Source organism: Pleurodeles waltl, chromosome 8 (genome assembly GCF_031143425.1).
Source record: "Pleurodeles waltl isolate 20211129_DDA chromosome 8, aPleWal1.hap1.20221129, whole genome shotgun sequence".
Lineage (NCBI taxonomy): Eukaryota > Metazoa > Chordata > Amphibia > Caudata > Salamandridae > Pleurodeles > Pleurodeles waltl.
Genome location: NC_090447.1, coordinates 1,217,064,863 through 1,217,082,660, shown reverse-complemented (window position 1 = coordinate 1,217,082,660; position 17,798 = coordinate 1,217,064,863).

The window sequence follows — 17,798 nt, the reverse complement described above, 5'->3', positions numbered from 1 at the left end:
CGCAACCGCAGCCGCAGTTGCAGGGAAACATGCCGTTTCAGTCACAGCCTAGAGGCAGAGGCAGAGGAGGTTTTGTGAATAATGGTCCGGATTTGAACACTGTTGTGACGGGTGTGCAGGCAATGAAGAAGGTGATGCCGTGTCACGTGTGCGGAATTGTCGGTCATTGGAAACGCGAGTGCCCGATGGTGGTGCAGGAAGGTGCAGGTGCAGGTGCAGGTGTAGGTGTTGGTCAGCAAAACAATGATGTCAATACATTTCAGACAATGAGGGGACCGAAAATGAGAGGTCCAAACCCAAATTTTCAGACCATAAATCAATTGCAGGGATTACAACCTATGCAGCCGCAGCAGATGCAGATGCCTCGTATGCAGATGACGCAAATGCAGCCGATGCAACAGCAGTTACCCATGGTACCTAATCAGCAAATGCAAATACCTTTGGCACCAATGAGTCAGCAGCAAGTGATGGTTCCTCCACAGGTCTCGGGTCAGGTAATGAGTACAAATGGCACCGTACAACAGTTCCCATTACACAGTGAGAGTGGAATAAACAATGTATGGGAGAGTGAAAGTTCAGAAGAAGAAGGAGATTGTGTGCTTGCAGCATCCTTGGAAGTTGATCAAAAGGGTCCGTACGTAGAGGGAAGAGTAATGGGTCATCGTGTTTCATTCTTGGTGGACACGGGAGCCACACGTTCAACTGTTAAGAGCAGTGAAGTACCAAATTTGCCACTCTCAGGGAGGACAGTTCAAGTGGTGGGAGTAGCAAACAGGCACCTGACGAACCCAATAACAGATCCGGTACCAGTCAGCATCGGTAACTATCAAGGGGTACATCAGTTTGTGATATGTGACTCAAGCCCGATAGCACTGTTAGGGAGAGACCTATTGTGCAAATTGGGTTGTTCGATTATGTGTTCGAACGAAGGAATAACGATACAGACGAGCAGTGATGGGGAAGAAGAGGATAGTGTAGAGGGGGATGAGATGGAAACGGTAGATGAAGAATATCCTCTGATTTGTCTTTTCCCGATGATAACTGAAGAAGATATTCCAGCTGAATTACGGGAAACAGTCAGAAAGGAGGTGTGGGACATGACAGGGAAAGAGGTGGGATTGATGAAAGGAGTGGAACCAGTGAAAGTGACTGTAAAGCCCAATGCAATCTTTCCCCAGACCCCACAATACCACATGCCACAAGATACCCTCATGAAAGTTGCCCAACTCATTGACGAATTTGTAAAACAAGGAGTACTGAAAGAGGTGTTAAGCAGTCCATGTAATTCACCAATAATGGGACTAATAAAGCCAAGTGGGAAGGTCCGACTTGTGCAGGACTTGAGGAAAATAAATGACATCATAGTCAAATGCTGCCCAGTAGTACCGAATCCAGCTGTGATAATGTTTCAAATTCCTTGTGATGCCGAATGGTTCTCGGTCATCGATTTGTCACAAGCATTCTTTTCTGTGCCTCTTCATGAGGACAGCCAATTTCTCTTTTGTTTCAAGTTCCTAGACAGAGTGTACAGTTGGTGTCGAATTCCTCAAGGGTTTTCTGAGTCACCGTCAATCTTCAATCAGATTCTAAAGAAAGACTTGGAAGAGTTAGAATTGCCATTCGAGTCAACCCTAGTACAGTACATTGACGACTAACTGGTTGCATCAAAGACAGAAAGTGGCTGCACGGCCGATACCATTGCTCTGTTGAACCATTTGGGAAGGAATGGACACAAGGTGTCTCCTTCCAAATTGCAGTTCTGTCAGAAGAAAGTGAAATACTTGGGTCACCAGATAGAGAAGGGGTCACGGAGAATAATGAAGGAAAGAATAACGAGTGTACTTCAAATGAGTCCACCAAAGACAAGGAGGGAAGTGAGGAAGTTTTTGGGAATGGTGGGCTACTGTCGCCAGTGGATTCCCAACTTCTCGACTCTAGCAAAGCCTTTACTGAAGCTGACCCAGAAGGATGCCTTGGATCAAATTGAGCTGAAAGGAGATGAGATGGATGCTTTTGTTGAACTGAAAGAATGCATGTGCAGGGCTCCAGCTTTAGGTATGCCTGACTACACAAAGCCTTTCACATTGTTTTGCCATGAACGTGATGCATGTTCTTTGTCTGTCTTGACTCAAGCCCATGGTGGCGTAAACAGACCAGTAGCGTATTTTTCAGCTACTTTGGATCCGGTCGCAGCAGCACTCCCAGGGTGTTTGCGCGCTGTAGCAGCAGTTGGTATCAGCCTCACTCAGAGTGAAGGAATAGTGATGGGACACCCAGTAACAGTCATGGTCCCTCACTCAGTTGAGATACTTTTGACCCGCTCCCGAACGCAACACATGACTGGAGCAAGACTCACAAGGTATGAAACGATTATTCTGGGCTCACCGAATGTGCAGCTGAAAAGGTGCACTACGTTGAATCCAGCAACCTTGCTTCCTGGAGAAAATGCTGAAATTGAGAACGCTGAAGACGTCGAGCATGACTGCCTTCAGGTGACTGAATTTTGCACAAAACCTCGACCGGACATTAAGGATACTAAACTTGATGAAAATGACCAAATTCTTTTTGTTGATGGTTCATGTCTAAGAGACGGGATGGGGATTTTGAAAGCAGGATACGCTGTATGCACTGTAACAGGGGTCTTGGAAGCGGGATGGCTTCAAGGAGTCTATTCTGCACAAGTAGCAGAACTTGTAGCCCTTACCAGAGCATGTCAACTGTCTGCATTGATGAAAGTCACCATTTACACTGATAGTCAATATGGATTTGGGATTGTGCATGACTTTGGACAACTATGGTCACAGAGGGGGTTCCTGACTTCTTCAGGATCCCCAGTGAAGAACGGGGAGAGGATAAGGGAATTATTACATGCCATTCAAGTGCCAGCCGAAGTTGCAGTGGTAAAGTGTAGTGCTCACACGAAAGGACAGGACTATGTTTCTCTGGGAAATGCATATGCGGATCAGGTCGCAAGATTTTGTGCCCTGAACTGTATATTACTCAGAGATGAATGGAATTCAATAAGTGAGCCAGAACTCGAACCAGCTGAAGCATTTGCCTTGAAGGTCGTAGATACAATAGAGGAACTAAAAGCACTACAGAATAATGTCAGGGAGGATGAAAGAGATTCCTGGATTAAATCACAATGTATAAAGAGACCAGACGAGTTGTGGGTTTCAAATGAGGGAAAATTTGTTTTGCCAAATAGTCTCTTATCACAGCTTGCGCGGTTCTATCATGGGCAAGCTCACCTAGGGAGAGATGCCATGATAAGATTGTTCAAAACTGATTGGTTTAACCCCAGATTTCGTCAAGCTGCAGAAGCAGTTTGCCATCGATGTGTCACTTGCCAGCAGATGAACCCAGGAAAGGGAACGGTTGGGAACGCGAGTCACATTGGTAGGGCAAGCGGGCCTTTTAGTCGAATGCAGATGGACTTCATTGAGATGCCTGTGCATGGAGGTCTGAAATATGTGTTGGTGATTGTGTGCATTTTTAGTCACTGGATAGAGGCATACCCAACACGTAGAAATGACAGCCTTACAGTTGCAAAGTTATTGTTGAGAGAGTTAATACCACGTTTCGGATTCCCGATCTCTTTAGAATCAGATAGGGGAAGTCACTTCAATAACGAGGTGATAAAGTTACTTTGCGAAGCGCTGAACATTGAGCAGAAACTGCATTGTAGCTATCGCCCTGAAGCATCAGGACTGGTGGAGCAGATGAATGGTACATTGAAATCAAGAATGGCGAAAATATGTGCATCGACAAATTTGAAATGGCCTGACGCATTACCCTTAGTGCTAATGTCAATGAGAAACACCCCTGATAGAAAGACTGGATTGTCTCCGCACAAAATTCTCATGGGCAGGGCTATGAGACTTCCTGCAGTTCCCGCAAACGCGCTTTTGAATATTACAGATGATATGGTGTTAGACTACTGCAAGGGTCTGGCTGACGTGGTTCGCTCTTTCTCTCACCAGGTGGAAGCAACCACCTTGCCACCGATCCAAGGTCCAGGACACGCACTGAAAGCAGGTGACTGGGTCGTGGTAAAGAAGCACGTGAGGAAATCGTGTCTGGAACCCCGTTGGAAAGGCCCTTTCCAAGTGATCCTGACGACAACTACCGCTGTGAAGTGTGCGGGGGTTCCCAACTGGATTCACGCCAGTCACACAAAGAAGGTGTTGTGTCCCACAGATGAGGAAGTTGAAGCGCTGAAACTGCCAGTGCCTGATAAAACAGTGCTCAGTGCTGAAACAGCACAAAACTGAACTGAAAGCGAACAGGCAGAAGCAGGAGAGAAAGAGATATTATTGGAGGACGAAGAGTCCGACTCACTTGGAGAAGACCAAGGAGAAAGTTCAGACAGCGACGAAGAAGCTACAGGTGACAAAGAACCTGAAGCAGCTGAGGGTAGCAAAGAGCCTGAAGCAGCTGAGGGTGAAAAAGAACCTGAATAAGCTGAAAGTGATACTGAGCCTGACGAAGGTAACGGTGACGAAGGGCTCGAAAAAGGTGAAAAAGCAGGAGAGCCTGATCAGAGGAGGGCTTTCCCAGAAACAGACGATACAGAAAAAGAAAAAGAGAACGTGATCGATTCCCCTGAAGGAGGGGACAAGGCAGAGCAGAACGAAAAAGTTCAAACCTCTACAGAAAAGGTCGCAGGTCCATCAAATGGACATGGTGCAAAGAGGAGACTAAGTATATCACCAGTAAAACAAAGGTCCGGAGAAGGTTTGAACGACGGAGAAAGGCCAAAAGTAAAAGAGAAAAGAAAAGAAGTGTCTGTCGTGGTACCAACCTCGAGTGAAGAAAAAGACTTGACAAAAGAGGAAAGTACCAGCGAGGCAGAATCGAAAAGAGAAGCAAAATTGAAAAGGAAAAGGATACCGAACAGAAGGTATTCCGGTCCAGAATGGGCATATGCAGTCAATGACGATTGGACTGACGAGTTTGTATCTCTAAGCATCGAGAACGAAGAAGAGGAAGAGATACCAATAGAAAAGAAAAGTTTTATGGACAGTGTTGATTGAAGGGGTGATAAATGATATTGCTTGCTACAATCTAAAGTGAAATAGACAACCAGCTGAGACATTGCTAAACCGGATGAGACATTTGCTAAACCGATAAAGACTGAGTTATTGCCGAATTGAGACAAGTGCTGCTAACCGATAAGTGACTGGCCTCTTGAAGAAGACGGTGTGAACATTGCGCTCGCTCAGCTTTGTAACAGAATTGCTAAATAAGTTTCATTTATAAGTGCTTCTAGCTCTCTGATTCTATACAGATCATGACGCAAAACAATAGAAAGAAATATTGTAAATATGTGTGTATAGGCTTGGTAATTACATGTGTACTAATAGTAATGGCAATTATGCTTGGAATACGTGGTAAAACTGAGAATGAGAGAATTGAGGCTTCTACTTTTGCTCCTGTTACTGTCACTGAACTAACCGCATTGAAAAGGCTAGCGCTGGATGAAAGACTCTTGCATGATAGGAAAGAGCTTTCGTATAATGTTTTCTATCGCTTACTAACGGAATATGTTGAGACAATGGATGCGAAAGATTGTTATGTGTGTACCCAGATACCGACATCAGTGAAGGAAGGGGTGACATATCACCACATGCCTCTTACATACGGGATTACATGTAGTATAGTAATGTCTAGATTTTATGGTCAAACTAACATACAGTATTTTTACTCAAATTATGATGTTACCTTTGCTTATGTTCCTATAATAGCGCAGCTAAGCCAGACTGCAAAAGATTGGGATGCAAAAATTATGAGGGAATTTTTCGAGCCAATGCAACCTTTTGAAACGGCTCACGCTCATAGGGAAAATCTTACCTGCTCGCTCTCTGCAGTAGAAATAAGCTTTTTAGATCGCACAGATGATAGAAGGGCTCAAATGAAGGCGAAATTAGAAAAGGAGTTACATAAGAGGACTTCAGTAGATAATTATGATTTTGCTGCAATAAAGACACAAGGGAAAATTGCTTTAGATGCTTGGCATGTAGGGAAGTTTTGTATATATCGAGGTGAATCTTATTATGACAACATTTTTGTAGGAGCGAGTGAGTGTAAACACACGTTTATCTTTAAGGCCAAATGGACATTCATGATGGACGGACTTGACCCTGTCATTCCAGGTGTATATTACATTTGTGGGTATAATGCCTATTATCGTCTTCCGAAGGGATGGTGGGGGAGATGTTATTTGGGTATAGTGTTCCCAAAGGTTTATCAGCTGGATGACCTATCGATGATTCAAAAGACATCTGGATCCCATCGTATCCAGAAAAGAGAGACCGCAGCTGCTGTGGTAGGTGATATATTTGGAGCCATGATTCCTTCATTGGGAGTTGTGCTGAATTCCATCAAAATAAGAAAGTTGTCTACTATAGTGGATAACATGCTGACAAAGTTTTCAGGCGCTATAATCCTGATAGATGCTGAACTTGCAGCGGAAAGAGCTATGACTCTTCAAAATAGGCTTGCTTTAGATATTCTTTTAGCAAAGGATGGCGGTGTTTGCAAAATGCTTGGTGCACGACACTGTTGTACCTATATACCTGACAATAGTGTGAAAATTAAAACTATGCTTGCTAATCTAACAAAAGAAAGTGCAGATTTGAAGGAACTGAAAGAACCAGGAGTGTGGGAGAAGGTTGGAAAAGGACTTGCTTCAGTGGGACATTGGATTGGGGGAATTTGGAATGGAATATTGTTAAAAATAATAGAGGGAATTTTAATAGTGATAATTTGTGTATTTGGAATTTGGGGAATAAAAAGGGGAATAATAATGATTATGGAAAGAATAAAAAGAAGAAAGGAGGAGAAAATTATGAAAAGAATGGCAGAAGAATACAAAGCGCAAACTAGGGGAACTAAAAGGAAAAGAGAACTGACAGAATTTTAATGGAATAAAATTTGTGGGGTTAATTTGTGTGATGACAAGTAGTCATCAGAGGAGGGATTGATGAAGCAGAAAATGAAGGTTTTGAGTTATTAACGCATAAACGTAGTGTGAAATAATCATGTGTGACTTTAACCGAACTAATAAAGATTGTACGGGGACAAAATGTGCCCTCAGAGTAGTTTGCCAACATTTATAAGCGTGCTTTATATAACGTGGTGTATTAGAATTGCACTAATCCGACATAATCGTAAACGTGTGCTATGATTTGCTCGTTTGAAATGTTTTAGCTTAGCATTACTTTAGTGCAGGCTTCGGCCTAGTGGCCTGGTCTCACGGTTTAGATGCTCGTATTTTTCCAATGTGCTATTAAACGTGTATTTCTGCTTGAAGCTGTACTTTTCCACAGAAACTGTTCACATGCTTATCTTAAAGTTTCGTGCCAGCCTGGCATATTTTCACTTTACTTCAAGGTCGACTTGCAGGTGCGGACAATGGAGGCTCTGAAAGTGAGTTAATTGGTAGACAATGTTGCAACTTGCGTACCCATCTCCAAGGATAATGTATGCTTAAGTAAAAGCTTGAGAACTGTCGTTTTTGATTGGACAATTTGAAGCTAACCTATGAACCCTCCAATGGAGACCCTACTGGATTCGAACTGTTGTCTATAAAAACCAGGTGCACGAGAAGAAGGTAGCCATTGCGCTATTAGCGGCCATTACCCGGACACTACGCCATTTTGTAGACTTCGTAGCTATTATGGCCCACTTTGCTGCGACGCCATTTTGAGAGACTTTGATGCTTTCTCTAATCGAGAGAAAGAGACTTTAAATGATTCTGGCCCTAGAGACTTTAACTTTGATTTGTCCCTTTGCATGAAGTGGTAGTTTTACTTCGCCGCCGTGAGGCAATTGTCCCGTCCACCCTGCCCCTTTGTCCCGTCCCATGCTGATCGAGAAACGGTACCTGTGAGACGAAGACTTCCTTGTATGCTGATCGTAATTGGTAAATATGAAAGGAAATTGTAAAATTGCATTGTGTTTCTTTTAGGTAACCAACTGCTGATTTGATAAGAGCCCTAGCTAGGAGTTTTTCTAAATTAATGTTGCTAAATTGTTTTTGCATGAAGTCCCACATGCCGATGCTAATTTGAGGTTAGATGAGGATTCCATATGTCGCACGATGCAATTTGAGATCTTGTTATGCTGACTAAATGTATGCAATTAGTTCATTACAGATTATCGTATTAGTGCTTTGCATTGCCATTATCGAATGCCTTGTGATTCAAATGCTACATAGATTACACTTGTTTCGCCGTTATGGACAGCTATTAATGTTCATTTATGTTTATCATTTGGTGTTGAGACACATATATATTGTGCTAGCTTTGTTAATATAGGGAAATAAATTCACTAACTATGCAATAAACTGGTGTGGTTATTCCTGACTGAAAGGTCAGGGTTCGCCGAAATGTATTCTGGACTAATTGTTAAGTGTTATGTTGATCAAGGTATTGCTTATGTTCGTTATTGATTATTGATTTTAATGGAATTGATTGATTAAGAGTACAGAGAGTTCCCACTTAGTCAAAAGATTCATCGGCCTAAAGAGCGTCCGAACACAGGTAAATTATTACTACGGACCGCTCTATCAGTACAAATACCGAGATTACCAGTGACTAGGATCGAAAGCATTAAAGCCGTTTCAGAATACTGGTCACATCCTGCTTATATTAATGGGAAGTTCACAGGTTTGAGTGCCTGTCTCACAATGCCAAGACTCCAAGGCTTGCTCTGAATTGAATGGCAAAATGATATAACTATTCAAATAGTTCTGTTTCACTACTATTTATGACAATAAGGAGATTTACCTTAGACAAACGATTACCTACTGCAAAACATCACAATGGAAAAGGCACCGCACATCAGATGGATGAAGGGAGGGACGAGCCGACAGATGGATTACTTCGGATGGTTGGAGTAAACCTATTTAGATTGAGCCATCTTTATACGCAACCATGAAAAATATATGACTGGGAGTCCCCCAATCACGTTTTCATTCCGCTTAGCAGTCATTCAGTACAGTACGGCCAGTCTGTCAGTATTAGGCGTTTGCCACATAAATGCTAGTGAAGTTGGCCAATGAAAGTACTCAGGAATGAGGCAGACTAAAATTAGGGTGCGATTGACAAAACTGTGAAAACATTTAATTAGAGAAAAGTGCAAATATGTTATTTTGATATTTTTTACATTCGTCTGGTTATTAGGTGCTATGAAGTGAACATATTAAATGTGTATCACAATCTTCATTGTGCCTTTTTAGACGTGTGGGTTGTAAGCGAAATGTACCTGATTTCTAAATGAATATGTTTGCCCTGCACGTTAACTCTTAGTGTAGGGAGGGGTAGCACTTTTGCATCTGATTTCACATATTGCTTCCTGTAACTACTGTCCTGACGTTCTTATAATGCAAACATTAGTAAGTGTGTTGTCCAGTAAGGAATTGCCAGCGTCTGCCTAAAAGGCAAGACTTCTCAACTGTGACACGAACGCACATTCTGCTTGTGAGAACAAATTAGAACAGCTGAATGGTCACAGGCAGCAACCTCACAAAGTAAAGAAGTGGCAATTGCCTCTTCCTCATATAGTGTAGTTGTGTTGTAAGACTTTCCAATGCGCATCGCGGTGGGTAGCGCGCCGCAGAACTGATACGACTGCCAATTAGATCTCATGTCACATGGGACTTGAAATTTCACGTTCCTATGTAAAGTTTACAGAGCTATAGTTCATACCACGCTTGCTGGTTTTGGCAGGATAAATGAGGAAACGCAGACAAGTCAGCCTGATAACATGGAGCTAGTTAGCGGCTATGTGCAGGCCTCTCTCCAGTTGACCAACACTCCCATTAGCGGCTTCTGCATTGTCCACTTAACATGGACATCTAGTGAGGGCTGCGCGATGCAACAGACCACATTCATTATAGCCAAGCAGACCAGACTGATTGATACTTGTAAATCCACAATATCTTAAAAAAAATAAATGTTAATTTTTAAAGTGCCCTTCTGTCCAGGACAACTGCTTGCTTTAAAAGTATTACAGCTACATAGCTTCATTAATACCATCGCTCCTGCTCCTTCAAAGTGCTCGATACAGCACGGAATTGTCCTTCAACATCTGGATAAATTGGATCTCCTGTACTCACATCTGGATCTGGTTCTGTAGCGTGTTAGCAATAACCCAGCTGGCTGACAGGTCACGACATAGATTCCAAACTCCTTCTTACACCAAACCACATGTTATAGCACATTGAGCCTTGTTTCTTTCTTAGCCCTACCTCCAAAATACCTTCATCAATAATTTCATCACATCACAGTCATTTAATTGTCCATTTCGTTTAAATAATACAATATTTCTTTAGGTCGATGTCCTTGCAGTAAGTATGCAGCATGCATTATTGAGTATTATTCCCCTCTCCTCTCTTAAAGTTATTCCAACTGAGAGCACAGTCTAGCACCTGCTAGGAGCTTGATATTTGTTAGAGTGATCATTCACACTTGATTGTCTTTATACCCAGAACAAAATGAACTCTTGTTTGCGATTGTACCTAGAATACATCTATATAAACACGCGCTGGAAAAGTCAATAGATCTGACCTTTTTATGGGCGAGCACAAAGTGCTCCGTCCATTCTGTAATCTCTCATTGGGCTTGAAACCACGTCCATGCCACGTCAATCACTTACATTGGTTCGTGGCTTTGCCTTTTAAAATCAGCTTGCTTTCATTTGTGAAAGGCATGCATACGTCATGCCTTTTCCGGTGTTTAGCCCACCTACACAGCACTGGTAAAGTACCAAAAACACAAGAGGTTCGATGTTTTTAGCCTGGAGTCCGGGCTACTTTATCTATTTATTTTCCACGCAGTGCGATCGTGCTGCATTTTACATAGCGCGATTGCACTGCATTTTGTTTTTGCTTTACAACACTAATAGCTCTAACTCTAACAAATGCGAGACCCGTTGCATTGAAAATGCTTGTTACGATTGATAGCAAACACAGAATTTCTCTCATACACGCCAACATAACCTTACACCCACAGAGTACCACCAAATGAACAGTGCTCTTACACACATAAACACATGAGAATATTGGATTGTGGTAGTGCTGGTAATAGTGGTATTAGAAGGATTGATAGTGGGGATAGTATTGGTGGTTTATTAGTAGTACTAGCTCTAGTTCTGCCATAGGTGATGATAGTGCTGGTGATACTAGTGGTGCAGCTATCAGTTTTGGTGGTGATGATAGTGATGGCAATGTGAGTGGCTGTGGTGGCAGTAATGGTGATTGTGAGGGTAATATTGCTATTTGTGTCTGATGTGGGGATGGTAATTATGTTTACTTTAATGTTAGTGGTATCAGTGGTGTGAGGAAAAGCATTCAATAATTGCTTCTTTTCTTATCTGGGTAGTGTAAAAGTAAACCTCCCAATGCACTTTTCAGAAAGCTCCTTCAGAACGGATGGTTTGATTTGCATTATTTCCTCCTTTATTGCAGCTATCACTTCTACATTTACAGAAGAGCCCTTACTATTGATTCCATTCTCGCTTCTTCACAGTTATTACTCACAAGTAGCGTGTCCTCTTATTCGCGTGCATAAATTTGCATTAATATTTGATAATATAAACTTGCATCTTCCACCAAAGAACTGCAGCAAAATTACTATCTTTTGCATGATGTCTCCCAAGATATTTCCCCTAACTGTACCCTGCTAACCAGTGATAAAGTGCCTGTGCTCCTCCTTTCAAAATGCTGAAATTGGCATACACCTTACTGGCATATTTAATGTACTTACGTCTTGCATCCTACTCAGTAAATAAAGTGAATACCATTAACATGGGTAATAGTACTAACTGCTAATTACTGTGCTTAGACATACCACAGTTCTGAAGTTCCACATACAGAAAAAGTTATTATTACCACAGTGTCTGGGGCAGTTCTCTATTTTGTATTTGTGTCCTTGGGAGACTAGATCTGAAGGACCTCATTACGAGTGTGGCAGTCCGAGGACCACCACACTTTCACTGACATCGGACCGCTGCACTCCGGGCAGTCCAAACGCCCAATTACGACTGATAGGCTGATGGCGGTATTGGTTGTGGTCAGCCAGGGCGGTGCTGCACTCAGCGCCACCTGGCTGATTACAACCTTGTTCTCTGCCAGCCTTTTCATGACAGCTTCCCCACCATGAAAAGGCTGGTGAAGAACAAGTGCTGGGGGCCACAGCAGGGCCCTTGCACTGCCCATGCCATAGCATGAGTAGTTCTAGGGCCCTCTGCCCAGGACAGTCACAATGCACACTGTCTTCTTTGCAGACAGTGCACATTCCGAGGGTGCTGGACGGTCCCCTCTGTACTGCAATATAGCACTCAGCTCCCTTAAATGAGCCGAGTACTGTATCATAGCACAGTTCCCACTGGACTGACCAGCAGGAATGCATATTGCAATGTTCCCACCGGTTGGCCCAGCCAGATCATTGTAATACGCTCAAGGGTGATGTCACAGCCATGGCGGTAGCAAGCTCCCCGCAAGTTTTGCAGTCCTGTGGTGGGATCACCAAACTCGTACTGAGGGACTATGTCTCTCTCAGGCTTTCCTCTACGTACATTCTGTTGCTGCTGGGTAAGCATCAGAGGTGAGGAGACCTGTTTATATCCAAACATGTGGGAAACAGTCCTGTAAAATCTTCTCATATAATATGTATTCTTCCAAAAAATTCAGTAGCAAATGTACAACAATACCAGTCAAATAATTACAAGAAGAGAAAAAAATTAAAACTAGGATGCAAATAGTGGTCTAAATATGTAGTCTTTGAAAAGTATTAGGAGCAAATCTGCAATAATTTCAAGAACAGCCAAAATGAAAACCAGGATGCAAGCGCAAGTCTAATTTTAAAGCCTGAAAATAAGCTTAGAAACAAATATTAGTTATACAAATATTAGAGGATTTGTGTTTTAAAAAAGACATTGTTTTAGGATTTATGTGATTGGGTATCTTGACTAGGATTTAGAGCAGCTGAAAATGCCTGAGCAAAAGAAAAGATTCATAGTATTTAGAGAAGCTAGGGATGTCCTACTGTCCCCACCAGCAAACCTAATTTCTAGTAAATTAGAAGAGTTGGCATGTACATCATCATGCTTGTCAAACCAATCATTTGTCTCTGTATGGAGATTGCCAAAGGAAAGAAAAATAAGTGGGTGTACTTCTTTAGTGTCTACCTTCCACTGGGAATTAGTCCAATCTTTCCAGTCAAATTACCTGATCTGGCCATGTCTGAATGAAATTATACATTTTCTACAATCTAAAATCCAAGATGAAGATGATGATGATGATGGGTATTATTATTTTTATTATTGTTTTTATTATTATGATGATGATTAGAGAGTAAGAAAGCCTTCACAAGTGTGTAATCTGTGATATAAAATTAACCATAAACACAGTTGTGGTGAAGTTTCATATTGAAATTAAGTCCTTTTTGTTTATTCTGTGAGATTGTGATAATGTGTCAGTTTACTTTAGGGCAACCATTTTACCGATCTAAGGGCTAGATGTACGACCTTTTGTTTTGCGACTCGCAATTTGCAATCCATTTGCGAATCGCAAATTGCGAGTCGCAAAACAAGGGGCCAGATGTATCAAAGTACTGTTTTGCATTTCTTAAATAGCAAATTTTAAGAAATCACTATTTAGGAAATGCAAAATGGCACGTATGAAAATAATGATTCCCTAATAGCAATTCCCACAGAGTCACAATTGCAATTAGGGAATCACTATTAAGAAATGCAACTCTATTCATTCCTATGGGCCTTGGCCCATAGGTGCGAAAGCTTGAGCATTTCCTAATTTGCAATTCCTTATTAGGGAATCACAAATTAGGAAATGCAAAACCAAGGGTGCCGAGGGTCTAAGGCCCACTTTGAGGCTCCCCAAATTTTAACTTTGCACAAGTGAAGTGCACACATGCCCTAGGGGCATGTGTGATCTACATGGCTCCTTTAAAAATGCATTCTTAATGCATTTTTAAAAATTGCACATGGTTACCACCAACGTAGAGTTGGTGATAATTGCATTTCCTGAATGCCCAGTTTGCATTTAGGAAATGCTTTATATATGTGCATAGAAAATCGCAAATAGGAATTCTCTATTTGTGATTTCCTATTCAGGGAATTGAAAATTGTGATTCCCTATTCGGAGTTGCAATTTTAGGGAATCGCTAAGAAGTGTGATTCTCTAAAATTGAGCTTCAATGCCTTTCATAAATCGTGAAAGGCCATTTTGCATTTGCAAACGGTGGAAACTTATGACTCACACTATTTGCAAATGCAAAATGTCTTGAGACATCTGGCCCAAAATGTACAACAGAGTGAACCACACTGTTTGCGATTCCCAAATGAGTCGCAAGGGACCTGCCTCATTAATATTCAAGAAGCAGGTTGCAATTTGTGACACATTTGGGAATGGCCACATTCAAAGGGGCTGCAGCCTGCTGTGCTCAGCAGACCACCATGTCTTTGACTACTTTTCAATAAAGCAGTTTTTTCTTGTTTGAAATGCAGCTGTTGGCCTTAAAGGAAAACGGGATGCATTTCAAAAAGAAAAATGAAAACCTTTTGTTTCATTTTTACAGAGTAGGCAGTGGTCCGTGGGACCACTGGCGGCTCTCAAAAAACATTCTTGCTACTATTTACAAAGAGAAATGGGTCCCGTGGGGACCCCTTCTCATTTGTGAATGGGTAACACCAATTTGAAATTAATGTTAGCATTCACGGTCACAAAACAAACATATATACCCCTGCGACTTGCAGTTCAGAAGGGACGCCTTCCTAATTATGAGCTGCAATAATTATTTTGCAAATCGGTAACTGCGTACCGACTCACAAAAAAGGGATGGCACATCCAACGAGGCAATTTTGGGGTCACAAACTGCTATTTTCAACTTTTCGACCACAAAATGGCATTGCACATTGGGCCCTAATTGTTTAGGCATATCATTGGTCCTAGGGCTACTTTCTGTGAAGTTCTTTGTATCAAAGGCCCTGTGAAGGCTCTTCTGCTGACATCATCAGAGTCTAAGGGGGTGTAATGTCACTTATTGTGATCTCATCAATTCTGCTAAATATATTATACCATACATGTTTAGTCTGGGTGGACTAAGCTCTGAAACAGCTTCTGAGCCATTCCAACACAAGAGGCACCATCTATGCATCCATTGTGTTTCCTTATGTAGCCCCTTCACTCTCCCCTTTATGCTATGCACTAGTTTCTCTGCTTGATGTCTGGATTTAGACCCCAAAAGTAAAACCTCTGCCGATCAGCTATTGTGTATGCAAGACTCCAGCTAACATTCATTTATCCCCCCTAGCCAGTCTCTCACGGACACCTTCAACCCTCTACGTCAGGCCATACCTGCTGAGAACGGCCACCACAAGAGTTGCAAACACAGTGTGCAGTTCACTTGCTAAGAGCAACTCTCCACCATGCTATGCCTGCTGTCTTTAATGGAATCATTCTGGTCGTCTACCTGGAACCTGCACTGCTACTGCACACGCTGCAGTTCTACTATGTGAGGAATATAATCCTCACAAGTGGATAATATGCTTTGAATGCATTTGGAGGCATCAGTTTGCTTGTACCACTTGCTGATATCCCTGCAACCTGTGTGTTGCTCCTAGCGTGTTTGGTGCAGTAAGAAGCAAAAGCATTTTCCTGCCTTTGATCCTGTTGCTTAGACTCCATACCCACAGTGCAGCTTGTTTTTGCACCCTGAATTGCAGTTTTGCACCCTGCACCACTCCTTGAACCATGTACTGCTCCTGTCTCTAGTGCACCTTAAACCTGGCATTGCAGTTCAAACCTGCTTCACCCTCATCCACAATGCACCTCTCCTCTTGCACCGTGCCTGCTCTCCTCCTCTACAACCAACATTCCTTCCACGTATCACTGGTTCTCTACACTCCTCTACTAGTGCTACTGATTGTCAGGGTCAGACTGGAAAAAAAAATAGGCCCTGGAACCAAAATAAAAGTAGCCCTCATTAGCAAAGCAGATAGCTAAAAGGTGATAACATAGGGGAAACAAACTGTAAAAGCCGACCGCCTTGCTATTGAGAGAGCGTAATTTAAATATTACATGTTATAGACGTGAAAAGCTTATGTTTAACAATGCTGCATTAATAATTGAAATGTATTCATAAACGTAGAGAATTGTTCACCTGTGTAAAACTAATGTTAACTAGAAGAAATAATCATTTACAACTGAGCACATTAACACGTATAAAACCGCATTCATTAGAACTCGTATATCTTAAGTTAGCGTGAGTTGAAAATTAGCTGTGTAACTCTCATATTGAAGCATATTTTTCTGTTTCTCCAGTATGCTGACTTGCAAAAGACCATGACCCAGCGATTGTTCTTTCTTCTTATTTATTCGCAACAATACCCAACTCTCTCATCCGCATGCTAGTAGCTTTATTATAAAATTTATAGGCTTTGCAACAAACATGGACACTTTCAAGAACAATAAAGCGAGGAGAAGAGAACTCTTGACCCGAAGTGTGTGCCAAGGAAATGAAGTAACCCCGGATATGCCACCTACGAAAAACGTCAATTATGAAGACCAATTAGGTTTTAGAGAAATATCGAGAAATGACAAATGCATTACTTAATGTATAATTTGATTGGTTACCAATAGTGGGGTATAGTGACTGACCAATAGAAATTTGGGGGAAGGTATCCTCAAAAAGGGATAAAAACCCATGACACGGGAGACTCGTGAGACCTAGGGAGGGAATGATATCGATTGCATCCAGAAACTCTGTCACTCTGTTTGCTGACTTGAGACTTAATGAACCATCCTTGCCCATAGACTGCCCTGTTGCACTTTTCCCCCTTAAGGGGAGAGTGTCCCTTGCTTTTAACTTAGATAGACTGATGGCGATCTAACTGATGTCCTGAAGACGAAGACTAATCCTGTATGCTGACCTATTTCGAGGAGGGTAACTATCATTAATGAAATCTATTTTGCCTTTTCTTTCTAGGTGCCAACTGCTGTATAATTTTGTTTGGAGACCTTAGCTAGATGTTTTCCAAATTGGTGTTCTAAATTGTTTTTGCATGAAGCCCAACATGCCGATGCTAATTAGTGGGTAGATGAGGCATTCATCTTGACTGACAAAACTGACAAAACTGACTTGATGTTATGCTGAACTAAATACTTACGAGGCTTTACGCATTAGATTTGTTAATCTTTTCATGTTACTATCCTCTGTTGGAGATCTTTGCATTATTGTCGCAATCATGTTTATGCCTTTGTTTCTTGATTATTCCATTTGCTATTAGATTGTAATCAATAGGGAATAAAATTCACAAAACTTCAATAAGGTGCGGTTATTCATGACTGAAAGGTCATGGTTGCGTCGAAAGGTTTAACTAATGTGTAAAGTGAACTATATTGTGGTGTCATATGTTGAAAATGTTATCAATGTATTGATTGGTATATTGATCAGTTATCTCGTCTTACGGTGTCTCACCACTGGGTCCAAAGATTCATCGGCCTAAAACGAGTCCCGATGTGTATAAATTAACACGGACGACATGTTAACACTATAAAATCAACCCACAACCTCTAAAACAAGCATTTGCAGTGCAATGGGTCTAGCTTTTGCTCATGTTAGAGCTATCAGCGTTGTAAATTCCTAACTGAACTTTTCGTGCCACATAAATTGAAAATGAAAAGTAAAACAGTTGACATAAGCAGCCGAATCAAAGCGCCACAGCCGCCATGAGCACGAAGGTGAGACATGAACGGAAAAAGAAGTTTGTTC